At 45.6% G+C, this 18,054-nt stretch overlaps 1 protein-coding gene across 1 annotated transcript in view; it reads right to left on the minus strand.

Moving 5' to 3' along the window:
- The window catches only part of LOC122733555 (wiskott-Aldrich syndrome protein family member 3-like), a 116,394-nt gene that overhangs the window by 75,091 nt on the left and 23,249 nt on the right, over window positions 1–18,054 (minus strand). The window contains exon 4 of the mRNA XM_043974053.1: window positions 4,416–4,533. The gene's annotated coding sequence lies outside the window, so the exon portion shown is untranslated. The remainder of the gene's footprint in view (window positions 1–4,415; window positions 4,534–18,054) is intronic.

Here is an 18,054-nt window from a genome sequence, read left to right on the forward strand (position 1 = left end):
ACTCTTATCAAAGCTGAAGCGGCCCACCAGGTAGGGGGCCTTGTCTGCTGGATTTCCTACCCAAAGCAGAGGGGAGAAAACAAGGGGGCCCAGAGGTTAGCTGGCATCTGTCTCTGGCCTAAATCTCCCCAAACCCGAAGGGGCAAAGTTCCCCCAAACCCAACCAGGATCCTATCCCTCCCTATTCAAGCCTTGGGACTGCAGGGCAGCTTGCCTACTTGAACTCTTGGCCAAAAGGGTGGAGTACATCAGGGGATCCCTGAGGCTGGAGCACCGCTGGCCCCTCCTCCTGGCCCATCAAACCTGAAGGAGCAAAGTCTCCCCACCCCCAGTCAGCCTCCAACCTGCCCTCTGAAAGTCCAGTCAACCTGGGTGGGACATGGCAGAGGGTCCCAGAGAAAGGCAGGCCTGCCCCTCTGATGGGAGTTGGGCTTGACTGCTCTGGGGCCTCTAAGACCTTGAAGTCCAGATGGAACACCTGACCTCAGTCCTCTTCACCCTGCTGCAGGGCCTGAAAGGATGAGGGCACCAGCTGGCCTCTGTCTTCTCATCCCTTTTGCTCTGAGGCTAGATGGAAGTTGGGTGGGCCTGATGGAGCAGCCAGCTGCTGCTGACCGTGGCCATATCTGGGCTTCCAGGTGACCAGACCAGGGGCCTCTTAGAGCCCCTGCTGTGTCCCCCTCTCCAGTGGCAGGAGTTTGGGCACATACCCCTGGCCCCTCACTGACTTAGTGGCCTTCCTCCTCTGGGAACTCCCAGGGCTGGAGGCCTGCCAGGATTCACCTCCACCCCTCTTTTGCTGGCCTGAGGTTTCTAGGAGTTCTGGGTAGGGATGCAGGCCATGGGCCCACCCCACTAGGTGTAAGAGGTCCCAGGCTGGACAATCCCACGTGTAGTCATGGGGGCGGGCCAAAGTGGAAGCAGACTGAACTCTGCTTTATGCCGGCCCCAGTACATTGGTAAAGCTTCTTAACCAAATTCTTGTCAAAGCAGGAGGGAAGGACGCAGCAGGAGGTCAAAGCAGGAAGTGAGGTGGTCCTTGATTCTGTCACAAGAGGCATCATGGCCTGTCAGAGCCCTGCCAGAGATGCCCCAACTCCCCAGTTTCTGCTGAATATCAGGGAGCTGTGGTCAGAGAGGCTGGAGGACAACTATCCCCCGTTCCCATCAGCCCCCTTGGCTCTCTTGCCCCACAGAGTCCCCCTTCAGAGGGCCCCAGCTCTGGCAAAAGGTTGGGGGGGAGGTGGATGCCTATCAGGCCCCAAGGAACTGGAATTCCTAGAAGATGGGTGCAAAACCACCCTGACACCCATAAGATCTGAAGGGTGGTATCTCCCTGCTTCTGTCAGGCCTTGAACCCCACCAGGTAGCAAGTCCTAGGTTCAATGCTAAACTCTTTCCAGGGGCCCCTGATCCTTCCACTTAGAACAAAGAGGCCTGCAGGCTCAGGCTGCCTGCCCAAAGGTGACTAAAAGAGGGGAGTGGGAATAGCAGGGGGTTCCAAAGGAAGGCCTGCCCCTGTGGAGGAAGTTGGGGCTGGTTGACCTGGGGCCTCTTAGACCCTCGACTCCAGACCTTTCCTGGGTCTTCTTAGACCTGTCGCAGTGCCTGATGCTATCTGGGGTCAGTTGGTTTTCCACCTCTCCCTGAGGTTGGCAGAAGTTGGGGACCATTGAAACAGCCCCAGTTGATAGGAAGAGAGGCTGGTTGGCTTGGTTTATATCAGACCTTTGCTTGGTAGGCATTGGGGCCTGTCAGCTTCCCACCTCTCTGATCTCAGGCGACAGGATCAGGGGCCATCTGACCTGGTGCCTCTCTGACACATAAGCAGAGGGTTATTTAGCCTCCCATCTCTCTCACTTTCTGCTCCGTGAATCATGACAGGGCATGTGGGGACCAGCGTCTACAAGTCCTCCTGCCCTGCCACCTCCCACTTGGCAGGAGTTGAGGCCTCTTGGCCTGTGGACTTTTGGGCCCTGGGACAGGAAATGGGGTACCTTTGGGCCCAATGAATCTGACAGAGAGTCCAGCCTGTCTTCTCTCCTCTCCTCCCCTCTCCTCTCTTGTGGGAACTAATGGGGCTTGAGAACAACTTGCTCACTCAGGTTTGACTGGAGTTGGGGCCTTCTGCCTTCCCACCTCTAAGTTCTGGATATGTCCACCACTCACCCCTTTGGTGTGAGTTGGGGTCATGTGCCTAGGGTCTCTCCAACCTAGTGGGCTGTGGGGCCTGACAAAAGCAGGGGACTTTGCCCCTTCAGGTTTGGTGGGAGTTGGAGAGGGCAATTTCAATCCTCTGGGAATTTGTTCCACTCAGGGGCCTTATTGGAGCAGGGACCCATGGGCCTTTTCTGGTCTGCTCTGCTCCCCCTATCCCCTAAATGATCTCATGTTTATTTTGTATATGAACCAGCAGCTCTACCTAGCAGATAGGCCTTGGAGTCAGGAAAATCTGCATCCACATTCTAAGTGTGACACATACTGGGCCCTGGGCCAAGCCCGGAACTGCTCATCACCCTTGGCAACCCTCTCAGACTACTGAGCACATACAGATCATCACCACCAGCTTCCTCATGGGGAAGAAATCGCCTATACCAGTGAAATGGCAGGCTGGATCACAGACATACACATACACATACACATATACATCAAAGCTCTTTGATGACCAAGACTGTTTCATCTTATCCTTATATTTCTCTCCAACCACTAAGCAGCTTGGGGCAGCTAGGCGGGAGCAGTGGATAGAGCCCTGGGCCTGGAATCAGGAAGCCTCATCTTCCTGAGTTCAAATCTGGCCTCAGATACTTCCTAGCTGTGTGGCCCTGGACAAGTCATTTCACCCAGTTTGCTTCAATTTCCCCATCTGTAAAATGAGCTGGAGCCTTCTCCAGGAGAAGCACTCCAGGATCTTTGCCAAGAAAACCCCAAATGGGGTCACAAAGAGCCAGACATAACTGAAAAATGACTGAACTGAAGCATCTAGCATAGTCCATTGCAGACACTTGAGAAATTGTTATTGATTAGGCTCACTGGGCATCACCTAAAGCCATTTCTGCTTATAGCAAAAGACTTGTCTATTAGATCCCCCAAATCACCAATGGACAGAAGTTAAAGGGAATGAGATCATATGAACATGAAATGTGATATGTCAGAGCTAAAAAGACCTGTGACCACATATGTACTGTTAGGGTTGGAAGGGACCATCCAACATAAACTATCATAACTTGGAGGGACCTTAAGCCACAGAATGTGTGAGTTGGAAGAGACCTCACAGAGGTTCTAGCCCTACTCCTCTTTAGAGATGCCAAGATGGGAAAAGACTTTCCAAAGTGACTGCCTACAGGCACACTGAGGTCTCCCCTTGTCGTTAGAAAATTCTCACCACACCTGTACATCCCCAAAGCTACTAATTGATGGATTGATTGATTAACCCCCTATTTCTCAACTCAATTCTTTGAAAAAAAGCCATCCACACTTTGCACCTTGAATTCCTCTACTCTCATTCTCTTCTAAACTTCTAAACAATGTGGCTTTCAACCTCATCACACAACTGCAGCTTTTCTCTCGAAAGTCTCTAAGCTGTCCAATTAGCTGCCTTCTTCTCAATACTTATCCTTGATCTCTTGGACATCTGGCATTGGCAACTGCTTACTCCCAGACACCATCCTTTCTGGGTTTTTGTGACTTTCTTTTCCTGGTTCTCCTACCTCTTTGTTCCTTCCAAGTGTCCTTTCCTCAGTCTGGGTCCTACCTACAACTGTAAGTGCCCCCAAGTTTCTGCCCTGTGCTTTACCCTCTTTTCTCTCTATATTCTCTCACTTGGAGACTTCAGATTTTATGAGTTCAGTTATCATCAATATGCTGATGACTCCCAGGTTTCTATAGCTAACCTTAGTTTCTCTTAAATTCCAGTCTCACCTCATGATATTTTTGTCAGGTTGGAAGTCCTATAAACATCTCAAAGTCTACATGTCCAAAACAAGGTTCATTATCTTTCCTTCCAAACCTATTCTTATTCCAAACTTCCTTATTACTGTTCTAACAGTGATTATTCTTGCTCCCACTGCCTGAAAGCCAGATATGTTACATTATATCCCACCCTTCTTCCAGCATTCTCCAGTACCCTTGAGGGGATTCAGAGTGTCTAGGTTCTGCTATTGGCTCCAGCTCCCACTAATGGAATCTCCAATTATAGGGGTCCCCTATAAGCATTTCTCAGTAGGATTAGCTTTTACAAAGGAATTTTTACTTCAAAAGCATAGCAAAAATAAACATACAAACATTTTCCCCAACAGCTGAGGACATAATCTGCCCTGTACCACCTCATCCTCTAGGGAGGGTAAGGGGATTAGGTGCATAGCTCAGCTCAGTTCCTTTACAGCACAATCCCACCAACCTCCAAATCCAAGGCGTACCTTAAGCTGGGGTCTCTGGTACCATGGCTTCTCAGGGCTTCCCTGTTGAGCTGGCTGGATGTACATCTGTCCTGGAACCTCAAGCTCCTGGATGCAGTGTGGATTCTACCACTGGTGCCTAGAACCGAAAGGTATAGATGGAACAGAAAAAACTGAACCCAAACTCCAAGCCCATTTCCCAGGGCCCCAGGGTAAAAGGAGTTAGAGGAAAGTTGCCCTTCATCATGCTCAGTTAGTTCATGGTGTATACGCTGTGGATTAATGGGACCTTCATAGTATCTGGGCTCTAAGTGGGGGGGCGGGGGAAGAAGAGGTTGTATATTACAACGTGGCTATGCGGCCAATTAAAAGAGATTATTGCTACTGGCAAAGTAGCCCAGTTATACTGTCAAAGGTCCCCTCATCCTTACAGTCACTCAGGTTCACAACCTTAGTGTCATCCTCAAGTGGATGTTATCCCACATATCCAATCAGTTGCCAAATGTTGTCCTATCTCCACAATGTCCCCTGAATCAACCTCCTCCTGGCTACACAAAGAGCGACCATCCTAGTTCAGACCCCTATCTCTCCCCGCTAGCCTATTGCAAAGGCTTCCTACTTGGTCTTCCTGCCTCAAGTCTCTCCCTGTTACAATCCATCTTTCACACAGCAACTAAGATGACTTTCCTAAAGCATAGCTCTGGCCATGCCAAGTGCATATTTGATAAAGACCAGTTGTTGCTTATTACCTGTGGGTTGTTGTTCAGTCATTTCAGTCATGCCTGACTCTTCATGACCCCTTTTGAGAGTAGTTTGCCATTTCCTTCTCCAGTTCTTTTTTTTTTGTGTGAGGCAATTGGGGTTAAGTGACTTGCCCAGGGTCACACAGCTAGTAAGTGTCAAGTGTCTGAGAACAGATTTGAACTCAGGTCCTCCTGACTCCAGGGCCGGTGCTCTATCCACTGCGCCACCTAGCTGCCCCCGGTTCTTTTCACAAGTGAGTAAAACAAGGCAAAAGGTGAAATGACTTGCCCAGGATTGTACAGCTAATCAGTGTCTGAAACCAGATTTGAACTCATGACGACTGAGTCTTTCTGATCACAAGCACAAGGCTCTATCCACTGTGCCGCCTCATTGCCCATTACCTGTAGGACCAAATATAAATTCCTTGGTTTAGCATTTAAATCTCTTCAAAACCAGGCTCCTTCCTGTTTTTATAGTTATCATTACTCTTTCCCATGCATTCGTTCACACTGTCCTACTTTCTGTTCCAAATACACAATGCTCCATCTCTAGGTCCTTTTCATTAGCTGGCGGTGATGTCTAGAATACATTTCTGCTTTATCTGTAGCGTGGAATCCTCATTTTCCTTCAGGACATAGCCCAAACTCAACATGAGGTCCTTCCCAGCTTCCCCCTGCCCACTGGCTATTACTGCCTTCCCTTGTAAGGTCATATTCTGTCTGACCTAGGTTTTGTATATGCCTATCCATGTACATGTGGTCTCTCCCATGTAAAGTCCTTTAGCAGGGATATTACTTTCCCAATGGCTAGCGCATAGTAGATTACTTAATAATTGATTTACTCAATCTCATAGAGGAGGGCTGATAGTAATAGAATATTCATTAAAAATGACAAAGATGAAGATGACTCAAAAATATTGCAATACACATATGTTTATATGGAGACTAATCATGAACTGTGGCAAGCTCAAATGATTCAAAACTGCAGGAGATGTAAAGTGTAATGAAGAATCAAGCAGGGTTTGTCAGAAGGATGCAGGAGATTGTCCTACCAATGATGACCTGGTTGGAGTAGTGCTGTAAGGCAATGGCATAACAAACTCAAATAGAAACCAGCCACTAAACTGCACATAAGGTTCCCTTCAGGCAGCATATTGACTTAGAAAACCACATATTAACATTATCTATGTTCTACTGTATTTTTATTTATTTTATAAAATATTTCCCGATGACATTTTTGTGTGTGTATGCAGGGCAATGAGGGTTAAGTGACTTGCCCAGGGTCACACAGCTAGTGTCAAGTGTCTGAGGCCAGATTTGAACTCAGTTCCTCCTGAATCCAGAGCCGGCGCTTTATCCACTGCACCACCTAGCTGCCCCTGCCTTAATTTTCCAAAGGAAAAAATAGGTATATTCTAGACAATATTCTCTATCCTCTATTCTGAGTAATATTCTAGAACAGATATGGAAAATGATGATTTGTGGAACTTAGAAGGGAAAGTGGTAACTACTAGGAGTCAATATGGATTTGCTAAGAATAGGTCATGCAATAAGAACATCATTTTCTTTTCAGACTGGTAGATGAGGGGAATGTGGAGACAGCATATCTAATTTTAAACAAGATATTCAGCAAAGTCTCTTGTGATCTTGTGGAAAATATGGAGAAGCACTGGCTGCCTGGTATTCCAGATAGGTGGAATGAAAAGTAGTTGAATAGCTAGGCCCAAAGCAAATGGAATATCAGACTAAAGTCATTCTAGAGAATAAGCAAGGTCTTATAAAGAGAGTGCCAGGAGCATTAAGACTCAAAATGACTGAGGAGAGGCTGGTGAGGAATGTTAAGGACATAAAAAGGGGAGTTTTAAACCTATATTAGAGAAAAGAAGAGGATCAAAGAGAATAGAACTAATGCTTTGCAAGGGTGGCATGATGATAACAGAAGGCAGAGAAAAAGTCAAGGCACTCACCTCTCATTGAGCTTTCCTTTCCTCATCCAACATTAATCACTGCCAGCCAGGAAGAACAGAACAAAAATGGCTACTAGGAAGCTGAAACTCGAGATAAGAAGGGAGAGAGTCAGCAAGCACCAAGCTTGCCTTGATGAGTTTAAGTCATCAGGCCTAGATAAATTATATCTTTAGGACATGGACAAATTTTCAGATGTGATTACTGTGCCACTGCCAGTGATCTTTGGAGATACTTAAATCTGGGGAAGATTCTGGTCAATGTGCCCTAAGAATGACAGAAGCTATAGGACAATGGTTCTTAACCTGGAATTTGGGAACTTGTCTTTGGGGGCGCTGGGGGGGGGGCAGCTAGGTGGCCCAGTGGATAAAGCACCGGCCTTGGATTCAGGAGGACCTGAGTTCAAATTCGGTCTCAGACACTTGACACTTACTAGCTGTGTGACCCTGGGAAAGTCACTTAACCCCCATTACCCCGCAAAAAACCAACCAAACAAAAAAAGAATACATTGAGGGGCAGCTAGGTGGTACAGTGGATAGAGCACAGCGGCCCTGGAGTCAGGAGGACCTGAGTTCAAATCTGACCTCAGACACTTGACACTTACTAGCTGTGTGACCCTGGGCAAGTCACTTAACCCTCATTGCCCTACCAAAAATTTAAAAAAAGAATACATTGATAACTGGATTGCTGCATCATTGGCTTCCTTTATAATCCTTATATATTTTATTTTATGCATTTAGAAACGTTATTCTGAAGAGTCCATAGGCTTTTCCAGATTGCCAAAGGGGTCATGTTCTCTAGTGACCTGGTCCTATCCTGTTCAACATTTTTATCAGTGATTTGGAAGTAGGTGTAACTGGCATGTATAATAAAGCTGTAGGAAAATTAAAAGAATGTGCTGAATGATAGAATTAAGATACTGAAAGACATCCAGAGGTTGGACAATGCATGGCACGTCGGAAAGGGCATTGGGTTTGTAGTCAGGATGACCTGATGAAGGGAATGGTTTCCAAAAAATCTGGAAATACTTATATGAACCAATGCAAAGTGGAGGGAGGAAGAAAATTTGGAGGTAAAAATTAAATTAAAAAAAATATATAAGGGCAGCTAAGTGGCGCAATGGATAAAGCACCATCCCTGGATTCAGGAGGACCTGAGTTCAAATTCGGCTTCAGACACTTGACACCTACTAGCTGTGTGACCTTGGCCAAGTCACTTAGCCCTCAATTGTAAAGGAAGATCATGGGTTAGCACCTTAAAATGTAACTTTGGAAAAATACCCCCTCTTGGGTTTCAGTTTCCTCAACTATAAAATGAAATATTAAGCTATATGCTCTTTAGGCTTTCTTTTACCTCTCTCTCCAATGTGCCACTACTGAAATGGAGAATCCATGCTCTATATTCCCCATACTATGAGAACAAGTTTTAAAAGGAACAAACAAGTAGACTAACCTCTTGGTCATTCTCTGAGATTGTCTTATACCTAGGAGATGCCAGTATTTTCAAAATTGAATTTAATTGTCTGTCTCTGCCTCATGCTAGGAATGTGCCCATCCCCTCAGTGTGACTGGAAAGAAAAGAACACAATTTGTCTCTTGATTTCTTAACCATAGGCAGTTTGGGGGCTTATGGGAACCAGACAAAGAGAATATACTCTCAACTCCATCCTATGGGGAGGTGAGAGCTTAGGGTCTGTGCAAAATGAAAACACCTATCAGCGAGGGGCTGTGTCTCTAGCCTTTCTCTCAGCACAATAGGCAAGGAACTTCATGATTTCACATCCAGGAGGACTGGAATCTAAAATCCTAGAAACAGCATCGGACTTGGAGCTAGTGGCTTCAATGACTCAAGATTACCAGACATATGGCCATTGCTGTGAGTCTCAGGGAGAGAGAAAGGATGGAAAACTGCAGTCGTACAGGGTTGTTATGAAGTACTTCATCAACTATAATGAGCTCCAGAAATGCACATTTTTCATTCGATAAATATTTGGGTACTTACCTGTACATGTAACGCATTAGAAAATCATACCTGATTTTTAAAAAATGGTGGAAGTGAAAGATATTCTAGAGATTATTCAATCCAGCTCCCTTCCCCTTCCTTTAAAGATGAGGAAACTGAAACCTCAGAGAGAGGAAACAAACGTACCTAAGGCTAGTTAGTGTCAGAAGCAACTTAAACCCAGGTCTCTTGACTCCCCATCTAGTGCCCATGTCACTGTAGCGCACGGTCCTACTAATGATGTGACAACAACCCTTGAAAGGCTCAGTCATCGTCTTTAAAGATCAATGTCTCATTTGTAATCACTTTGTAACCAAATTAAGTGGGAGCAGACATGCCAAATTTGAAAGCTCTGGGGAGAAGCTCATTTTTTTCTGGCTTACTTTGACTGCAGTGGACGTGTTCTCCATAATTTATTGGAAAACCACTGTCCAGAGAAGATAGAAAGACCCATCTGGTCACCTGGGGTCTTTTAAGTATCAGTTCCTCGTTTAGCAGCTTAACAGTTAGCTAGCCGTCTGAAGAAGCAGTATGGAGGAATGTGAAAAAGAGCTTTGGATTTCAGGCTGGGAGACCGGGGTTCCAATCCTGCTCAGTGCCACAGATTACTTAGATTGTTTTGCAAACCTAAAAGTGCTAGAGAGATATGGCATTATTATGAATATTATTAGAATGAGAGGTTCTGAAATTGGTTATTATTTATTATTATTAGAATGAGAAGTGCAGAAATGTGAGGTTATTGTTATTATTGTTATCATTATCATGAGAATGAGAAGTGCTGAAATAGGAAGTTGTTATTATTAGAGGTGATAAAATGGGTTATTATTTATTAATATTTATTAGAATGTGAGGTTATTGTGATTATCATCATTATCATTAGAATGAGAGGTACTGAAATAAGAGGTTATTATTTATTGTTATTGTTGTTAGAATGAGAGATGCTGAAACAGGAGGTTATTATTCTATGCTATTATTATTAGAGCAGGCCTTGGAAGCCAGTAAGATGACTTTAAATCCCACTTCATAGACTTTATTCCACAACTAGTTGGGTGACCCTGGGCAGCTGAGTTAACCCCTCGAGCTGTTCCCTCATTTGTAAAATGAGTAGGTTGGACTCAGTAACCTCTCAGACGCCTCCCAGTTCTAAATTTATGTTCTTATGATGCTATGAAATCATGTCTCCTGTCAAAGAGGAAGGCTGAATCCTGGCCAGAATAAGACATACCAATTCACAGGCTCTGTCCTGTATTAGCATCCAAAATAGACCTCACATGGCCCCAGAGGGAAGAGGGACACAGGGACCAGGGCTCAGTTTACCTGCCCCAGGAACAACTATTTGGTTCCCTCAAATCAGGCAAAGGCCTGACCTGTTCAATAAAACCAATTAACCATAACCACCGATTTGCCACCATATTGAAAAGAAAAAGGGCTTTGTTGCTGCCCTGGACAATGTTCTGCAAAAAGCCCTAAGAGATGAGAGATCCCTCATTAATAGAGATGCCAACCACATGTGGATGGCACTGTGGATTACATTTGGCCCTCCAGACCCTCCTGCTCAAGACCCATGGCCATAGGGAAAAAGGGTTGATGGGAAAGGCCTTTTGCCCAGACAATATTATGCACTTGATGGACAGGCCATTGTGCTGGTCCACCAGCACATATATCATCTGCAGACAGACAGATAATGAATCAGACCCAGGATGGGCTTTGGGAAATTACAAAACCCTTTCAATGATCTCAAGCTGTTCTCTGCCCCAAAAACTCATTTTGGAGGAATCTGTTTGGATGGCTATCTTTTGTTTTTTCATCAAAACACTATCTTTTTAAAATATCATATGCTCTGGTGAGGCTACATAACTGTGAAGAGATTTCAGGTTCAGCAAATGTTAAGTCTGTGTAAGGCACTGTTCTTGGTGCTGAAGTTACAAAGAACAAAATAAAACAGGCCCTGCCTTCATGGAACTTATACTTTATGGGGAGAGGGGAATATAACACATACAAATGAGTAAATTCAAGGTAATTTAAGGAGGTTAAGGACAGTTATGTTCAAGGAGTTCCATTTCAGACGTGCTAACTTTGAGGTGTCAATGGGACATTGTCCAATAGGCAGTTGGTGATTCCCGAACTTGGATTCAGAAGAGAGACTAGGGCTGCATAAATAGATTTGGGAATCACATCCATAGAAATGACAAGCGAATCTACAGAATAGATGAGATCACCTAGCCAGAGAACAAATCCTAGAGCCCAGCATGGAGCCTCTGGATGTCCCTCAAGGTTAGGAAGTAGAAGATAGACACGATAAAGGAAAATGAGAAAGAGAAGTCTCATAGCAAGGAGGTGAACCAGGAAAGAGTAGTGTCCTGAAAGCCAAGAGGAAAGAGGTCAGGGGCTAGTGGACAGTGTCCAAAGCCACATACAGAGCAAGAAGGCTAGAGACCAAGCCAAGTACATGGGATCTGGCAGTTAAGAATTCCCCAGTACCTTTAGCAAGAACAATTTCAGTAGAATACTCGAGTCAGAGGCCAGGTTACAAGGGCTGGGGAATGAGTGCGAGCTGAGGGAGTGAAGCCAATGAGTGGAAGCAATTCTTTCTAAAAGTCTGGCAATAAAAGAGAGGAGAGGGATAGGGCAATAGCTCAAATGGATGATAGGGCCAAGTGAGGTGGTGTTTTTTCCCTTTGAGATGAGAAAACCTGGGTATACTTGTTGATGTTGGGTTTTTTGTCCTTCATTCTCAGACATCAGGAGGTGCTGTCCTGACCTGCAGTAAATCGGATTTAAATGAGGGAGGGCTGTGCAAAGTCACCAGCTTCACTCTCTCCTCCAGAAATATCTGGGTCTAGTGGCAAAATATAGAGCAGGATGACTGGAGATGGCTCTGGATAGTTAAGGTAATCGGGGTTAAGTGACTTGCCCAACATCACACAGTAAGTGTCTGAGGTCAGACTTGAACTCAGGTCCTCCTGACTTCAGGGCCAATGTCCTATCCTCTATGCCACCTAGCTTCCCCTGGGCATGTTTGTAAGGACTGGTGAAAGAGCCAGTACATAGACAACACATCATATTTGATGGGATGCAGCTAAAGTGATCCTTAGAGAAAAAAATTATACCTCAAATGGGATAACATATATGTGTGTATACATATATATACAACACTTTACAAACATCAAATTGCTACATAAATGCCATTATTATCACCTTTGAACACTTCTATTAACAAAAGAGAAAGAGGACTAACGAACAAGCCATTTTTAAAACAATCCTGACCTCTGATTTCATCTGCATGGAGAATTCCCAGTGGGGAACTCCCTCCCCCAATAAAGGTTGACAACCCGTCTGTAACATAGTGTTAAGTAATTGCTCTGGGCAGTAAGTCCATAGATAGATTTCTCTCTCTAGAGATAATGTGTGTGGGGAGTAAAGATTAAACTGATTGTTGCCGATCAGTGGCGTTCAGCCAGTATGTATCCCAGGCAAGATTCAAACCCAGGTCTTCTTGACTCCAAGGCTGCCTGTGTCTACCTGCTTATGCTGTACTGTTGAATTAAGCATGCAACTGGAAGAAGCAGAAGTCAAAACTAATAGCCCTTCAAATCTCACCAAAATGGTAATGGTGAATATCAAGGGAACAAATTTAAAACAAAAAGCTAACTTAACTTATAAAGCAAAGAGCTAGTTTCTGGGAAAGACCAACAAAATCAATAAACCATTAGCTAACTTGATTTAAAAGAGAGAAAGGAAAATTGAATTACTAAAATTAAAAAAAACCACACAACTAGATGGGGGAATTTACAATGAATAGAAAGGAAAATGATCAGAAACGACTACACCTAATTACATACTAAGAAAACTGAAAAGATGAAATGGATACATAGGTAGCCCCAAAAAACCACTCAATTAACAAAACAGGAAATAGAGAATCTAAAATCCTCCATCTCAGGAGGAGAAATTAATTAAATAAGCTGTAAATCAACTCCCAGAGCAAACAATCCTGGCCCAGTTGGATTTCCAAAGTGAATCTGATCACACATTTAAGGAAATGGATGCCTGTACATCTCATGCTGTGTATGTACGTACACTGTTTGTAAAAAGAGAGAAGCAAAAGACTCAGGCTGAAAACACTGCCCTGATGCCTTCTCTGGAAGCAGAATACGATGGAAAGTCATTGGATTGGGAATGAGTTCTGGCTCTGCCACTTCCTAGGAAGTCACTATCCTCCATTGTAGAATGAAGATGTTGGACCACATGATGTCTACGATGCGTGTTTTGTTTGTTTGTTTGTTCTGTGGGGCAATGAGGGTTGAGTGACTTGCCCAGGGTCACACATCTAGTAAGTGTCAAGTGTCTGAGGCCGGATTTGAACTCAGGTCCTCCTGAATCCAGGGCCAGTGCTTTGTCCATTGTGCCGCCTAGCTACCCCCAGGAATCGATCATTTCTTTAAAAAAGGGCCAAGGACACCTGCTTATAGAGGATCTATCCAAACTAGCCCTTTGTTGATACTGATGCCATATTCTTCAGCTGCCAGTCATAAATCAATAAGCCAATTATTAAGTGCATACTATATGCTGGGGATACAAAGAAAGGCAAAAATAGACTCTGATCTCCAGGAGCTCCCAGTCTGGTAGGGGAGACGCCATGCAACTATATACAAACAAGCCATATACAGGAGAAATTGGAGCGAGCCACTAAAGGGAGGGCACTAGAATGAAGAGGAATCAGGAAAGGCTTCTCCCAGAAGGCAAGACTTCAGCTGGGACTTGAGGTAGAGATGAGATGAGACAGTATTCCAGGCACAGAGGACAGCCAGAGACAATTACCAAGCTGAGAGATGGGGTGACTTGTTTTCAGAATGGCAAGGCCAGTGTCACTGGACTAAAGAGTACACGGAATGGGGAGATGGGGAAGAAAAGTGAGGTGTAAGAAGCCTTCAAAAGCAGGAGGGGGCCAGCTTGTGCAGGGCTTTGAATGCCAAACCGGTTTTATACTTGATCTCAGAAGTGATACAGAGCCACTGGAGTTTATTGACTAGGAGGGTGACATGATTCGATCCCTGCTTTAGGAAGATGAATTGGACCAGGGAGAGACTTGAGGCAGGGATCCATACAGACAGACTACTGCAATAATCCAGCTGTGAGATGATGAGGACATCAGGGTGGCAGCAGTATCAGAAGAGAGAAGGCAGCATCTACGAGCAATGTGACAAAGGCAACAGACTGGATGTGGGGGCAGCGGGGAATGGTGAGAGATGGTGAGGAATCCAGGATGATTCCTAGGTTGGGAGGCTGGTGGTGCCCTCTACAGCAAAAGGGAAGTTTGGAAGCAGGGAATATTTAGGAGGCAAGGGAAGACTTAGGGGGGAAATAATGTTTGGTTTGGGATGTGTTGAGTTTCAATTTGAGATGTCTAAAAGGGGAGCAACTAGGTGGCACAGTGGATAAAGCACCAGCCCTGGATTCAGGAGGATCCGAGTTCAAATCTAGCCTCAGACACTTGACACTTACTAGCTGTGTGACCCTGGGCAAGTCACTTAACCCTCACTGCCCTGCAAACGAGAGAGACAGAGAGAGAGAGAGAGAGAGAGAGAGAGAGAGAGAGAGAGAGAGAGAGAGAGAGAGATCTAAAAGGCCGTTAGAGATGCAAGACTGGAGGTCAGCAGAGAGGTGAGGGCTGGATGAATAGATTTGAGAATTATCAGCATAGGATGATAATTAAATCCATGGGAACGGATGAGATCACCAGATGAAATCCAAGAAGAAGGCATAGGACAGAATCCTGGACAAAGAGCCAGCAGAGGAAACTGAGAAAGATGTTTTGACAGAAGGGATTTTGGAGGATGGGAGAGACACGAGCGTGTTTTCAGGCAGCAGGGAAGCACTAAGGGAGGGAGTGGAGATGAGGGAGGGGGCAATCGGCAGGAGGAGACAGGGTAGAATGGGATGATGTATGCGTGATGTTTGTCTCAGCTAGGAGAAGGGCCGCCTCTTCATGTCACACAGGGGTGAAGGAAGAGATGGTGGTAGGAGGCATCTAGGTGTTGGGAGAGGAGGAGGAGGAGGAAGCGGAGGGGGGATGGCCTCAAGTTTTTCAGTAAAATAGGAGAAAAGGGATCTTAGCTGAGAGAGTGAGGACAGCCATAGTGGGAGGGGGGGGGAGAGAGATTGCTGCTCTGCAAGCCACACACACACACTCACATCCTCTCTCTCTTCTTCCCTTCCCCCCCTCTTTCCAAGCTCTTTTCTATCTTGGTTACCAAGGGAAAATATCTTCCCAGATGGAAGTATTCTCTCTTCACAGATTGCCAGTGTTTAGAAAAGGCTAAGCCAGGTTCCCCGGCATAAAGTGGCAGGTAGGTCAGGGGAGCCTTCATTGGAGGGCAGAGCATGAGCCTGGTAGCAGGAGGTCACCATGGATTTGACCCTGAAGACAATGGTGTCTCTCCCTGTCTCTCCCTCTCTCTCTCTCTCTCTCTCTCTCTCTCTCTCTCTCTCTCTCTCTCTCTCTCTCTCTCTCTCTCACACACACACACACACACACACACACACACACACACACACACACACACACACACACACACACACACTCCCTCTCTCTGAGCTGCCCACATCCTCCCCTTCCCCAACTTGCTTCAGTTTCTGGGGCTGGGGCCATCATCCTCTGGTCTGTTGGACCTCAGGTGCTTGGATTGGGAGTTCCAGGACCTGAGCGTCAATTCCAGCTGGACTTCTGAGCATTTGGGTGACCCTGGACAAGCCGCTTCCCCCCCCTTCTCAGAGTCCTCTTCTATAAAATGCAGGCGTTTGACTAAGTAACCCCCTTGGTCTTCCTGTAGCTCCCTCTCCTCTCCTCTGCCCTCCCATGCAGTTGCCAAGTCCTCTGGAGCCTGCCCCAGCAATCTCCTTTGCATTTGGCCCGTCTACATCAGGCCCTCATCATCTCTCATGTGGACTATTGTAGTAGCCTCCTAACTGGCCTCCCTAGCTCCAATTGATGTCCTATGAGATCTAGCCTTCATATTCTGCCACACCGATTTTCCTAAAGCATTTGGGATTACATCATTCCCCTATTCAAAAAAATCTCTAATTAATTTCCATTGCCCAGTGGATGAAGTCTATAGTCCTTAGTCTGGCATTCAAGGCCCTCTATAGTTGTAGAGGGAAAATTCAAACTACCTTTCCCCTCATACCTTCCCTGACTCCCTGTCTCGGTATACTGCACAGCAGCTAGATTAGTCTGGCAGTGGCCTTAAAGAAGGCTGTGGCAGTCTTAGGTTAGGGAAGGCTCACGCTTGGAATACAGAGACCTCTGGGAGAGGGGACATAGGAACTGACATTTATTCACATTAATGGATAAATGACAGCAGCCTTTGCCAAGAGCAGGTTTGATGGAGGAGCAGGTGCAAGCACCTGGGGAAAGGTGCCATGGATAAAGAAACCTGGAGCCAGGGCCATGGATGGATATATATGTGGGGGGGGGCAGGGGCCTTCTTGCTTCTGTGTATCTACAGATATGGGGTGTGCAGTGGTCCTCTGGCCTCTGGGACCCTGTGCTTGGGATATACGTGAGGAGGTCTTTTTATATCTGTAGAGTGCTGGGCTCAGATTGTTCTGCCTTTCTCTTCCTCCTCCTCATTTCTCTTCTGGGTCTCATGCCCTGGGGCCAATGGACATCTCTGTGTACAGGGAGAATCCCAAGTATTATCTGTAAGGCCAAAAGTGGTGAGAATCCTAGGCCTGTGACTTTTCCCTCTTTGTGAATGACTAATACCATGAATGGGTATTAGGCAGGCCATCCCAAGTTGGGGTAGGGTGAAGGCCCTTCTTTTCTCCCTCCTCTCAATCTGGAGCTGGGATCTCCAGATGGATGCCACCCCTCACACCCTCCCCCTTCTCTCATCCCTTTCTCTTTCTCTTAGGAGCAGCAGGTGATTAAAAGGCAGGCCAAGAGCACGGCGATTTTTTTTTTAGTGGTCTGCTCATTAGTCTGACGGAAGATGGCTGAAATGGGCTAATCAGTTTAGAACGCAGAATTCTCCAGAAACCCAACAGCTGAAACAAGCAATTTGTCATCTTCTACAATCCAATTATCCTGCATTAGAAAAATAACTAGGCAATAGATCGGGCATGGAGACAAAGACGTTTCATCCTAGCAAGCAGGTAGTGCCCATCTCTCTGGAGAGCCTGAGCTTGTGTGGAACTAACTCCAAGGCTCTCCGAGCTGCCCTGAGATCCTTGGGACTTTTAGTAATTCAGTTCAATTAATTGAATTCAATTCATCAAATATTTATTTGATGTCTACAATGTGGCCTTCCTGGAGCTAGGGGATCCTCCACCATACAACACCACAGTCCTGGGACAGTGCTACAAAGATGCTGGAGGGTGTTATCAGGGAAGCTTAGGACATTCATCAGTTCAGTTCAGAAAGCATTTATTAACTACCCACTCACTATATACTAGGACCTTTGAGAGGCAGTGTTGGGGAGTGGGCATAGGGGCACCTGGGAGCCTAGGAGCCTAGGAGAACTGGGTTCAGGTCTTACTTCTGACACATACTGGCTGTGTGATCACAGGCAGACAAATTACTTAACCCCTCGATGCTCCAAGTAATTGTCTAAGGCAGGGGTATTATACTGGTAGTCAATGTTTAACAACTGCCTGTCTGAAAAAAAAATGTACACGTGACACACTCAAGTTAACTTTTCATTGGACATTTTATCCATTCCTTTCTTAGTTCTAGAAATCAACAGAATAAATCATTTGTGGCATTTGCCAATTTCTGAGGTAAAAATGCTCACGCTGAAGATTTAACAATCAGCCTTTCCCCTAAAGTGTTAATACTGGAGATCAAAAGATAGAGATGAAGCAGATCCTAACTCCTAGGCATCAGCCTAGGAGTTAACAGTCTTCTCAGAGGAGATGGTGTAAACACAAATAGTACAAGGTAGCATGTCATT

This window comes from Dromiciops gliroides, chromosome X, assembly GCF_019393635.1.
Source record: "Dromiciops gliroides isolate mDroGli1 chromosome X, mDroGli1.pri, whole genome shotgun sequence".
NCBI lineage: Eukaryota > Metazoa > Chordata > Mammalia > Microbiotheria > Microbiotheriidae > Dromiciops > Dromiciops gliroides.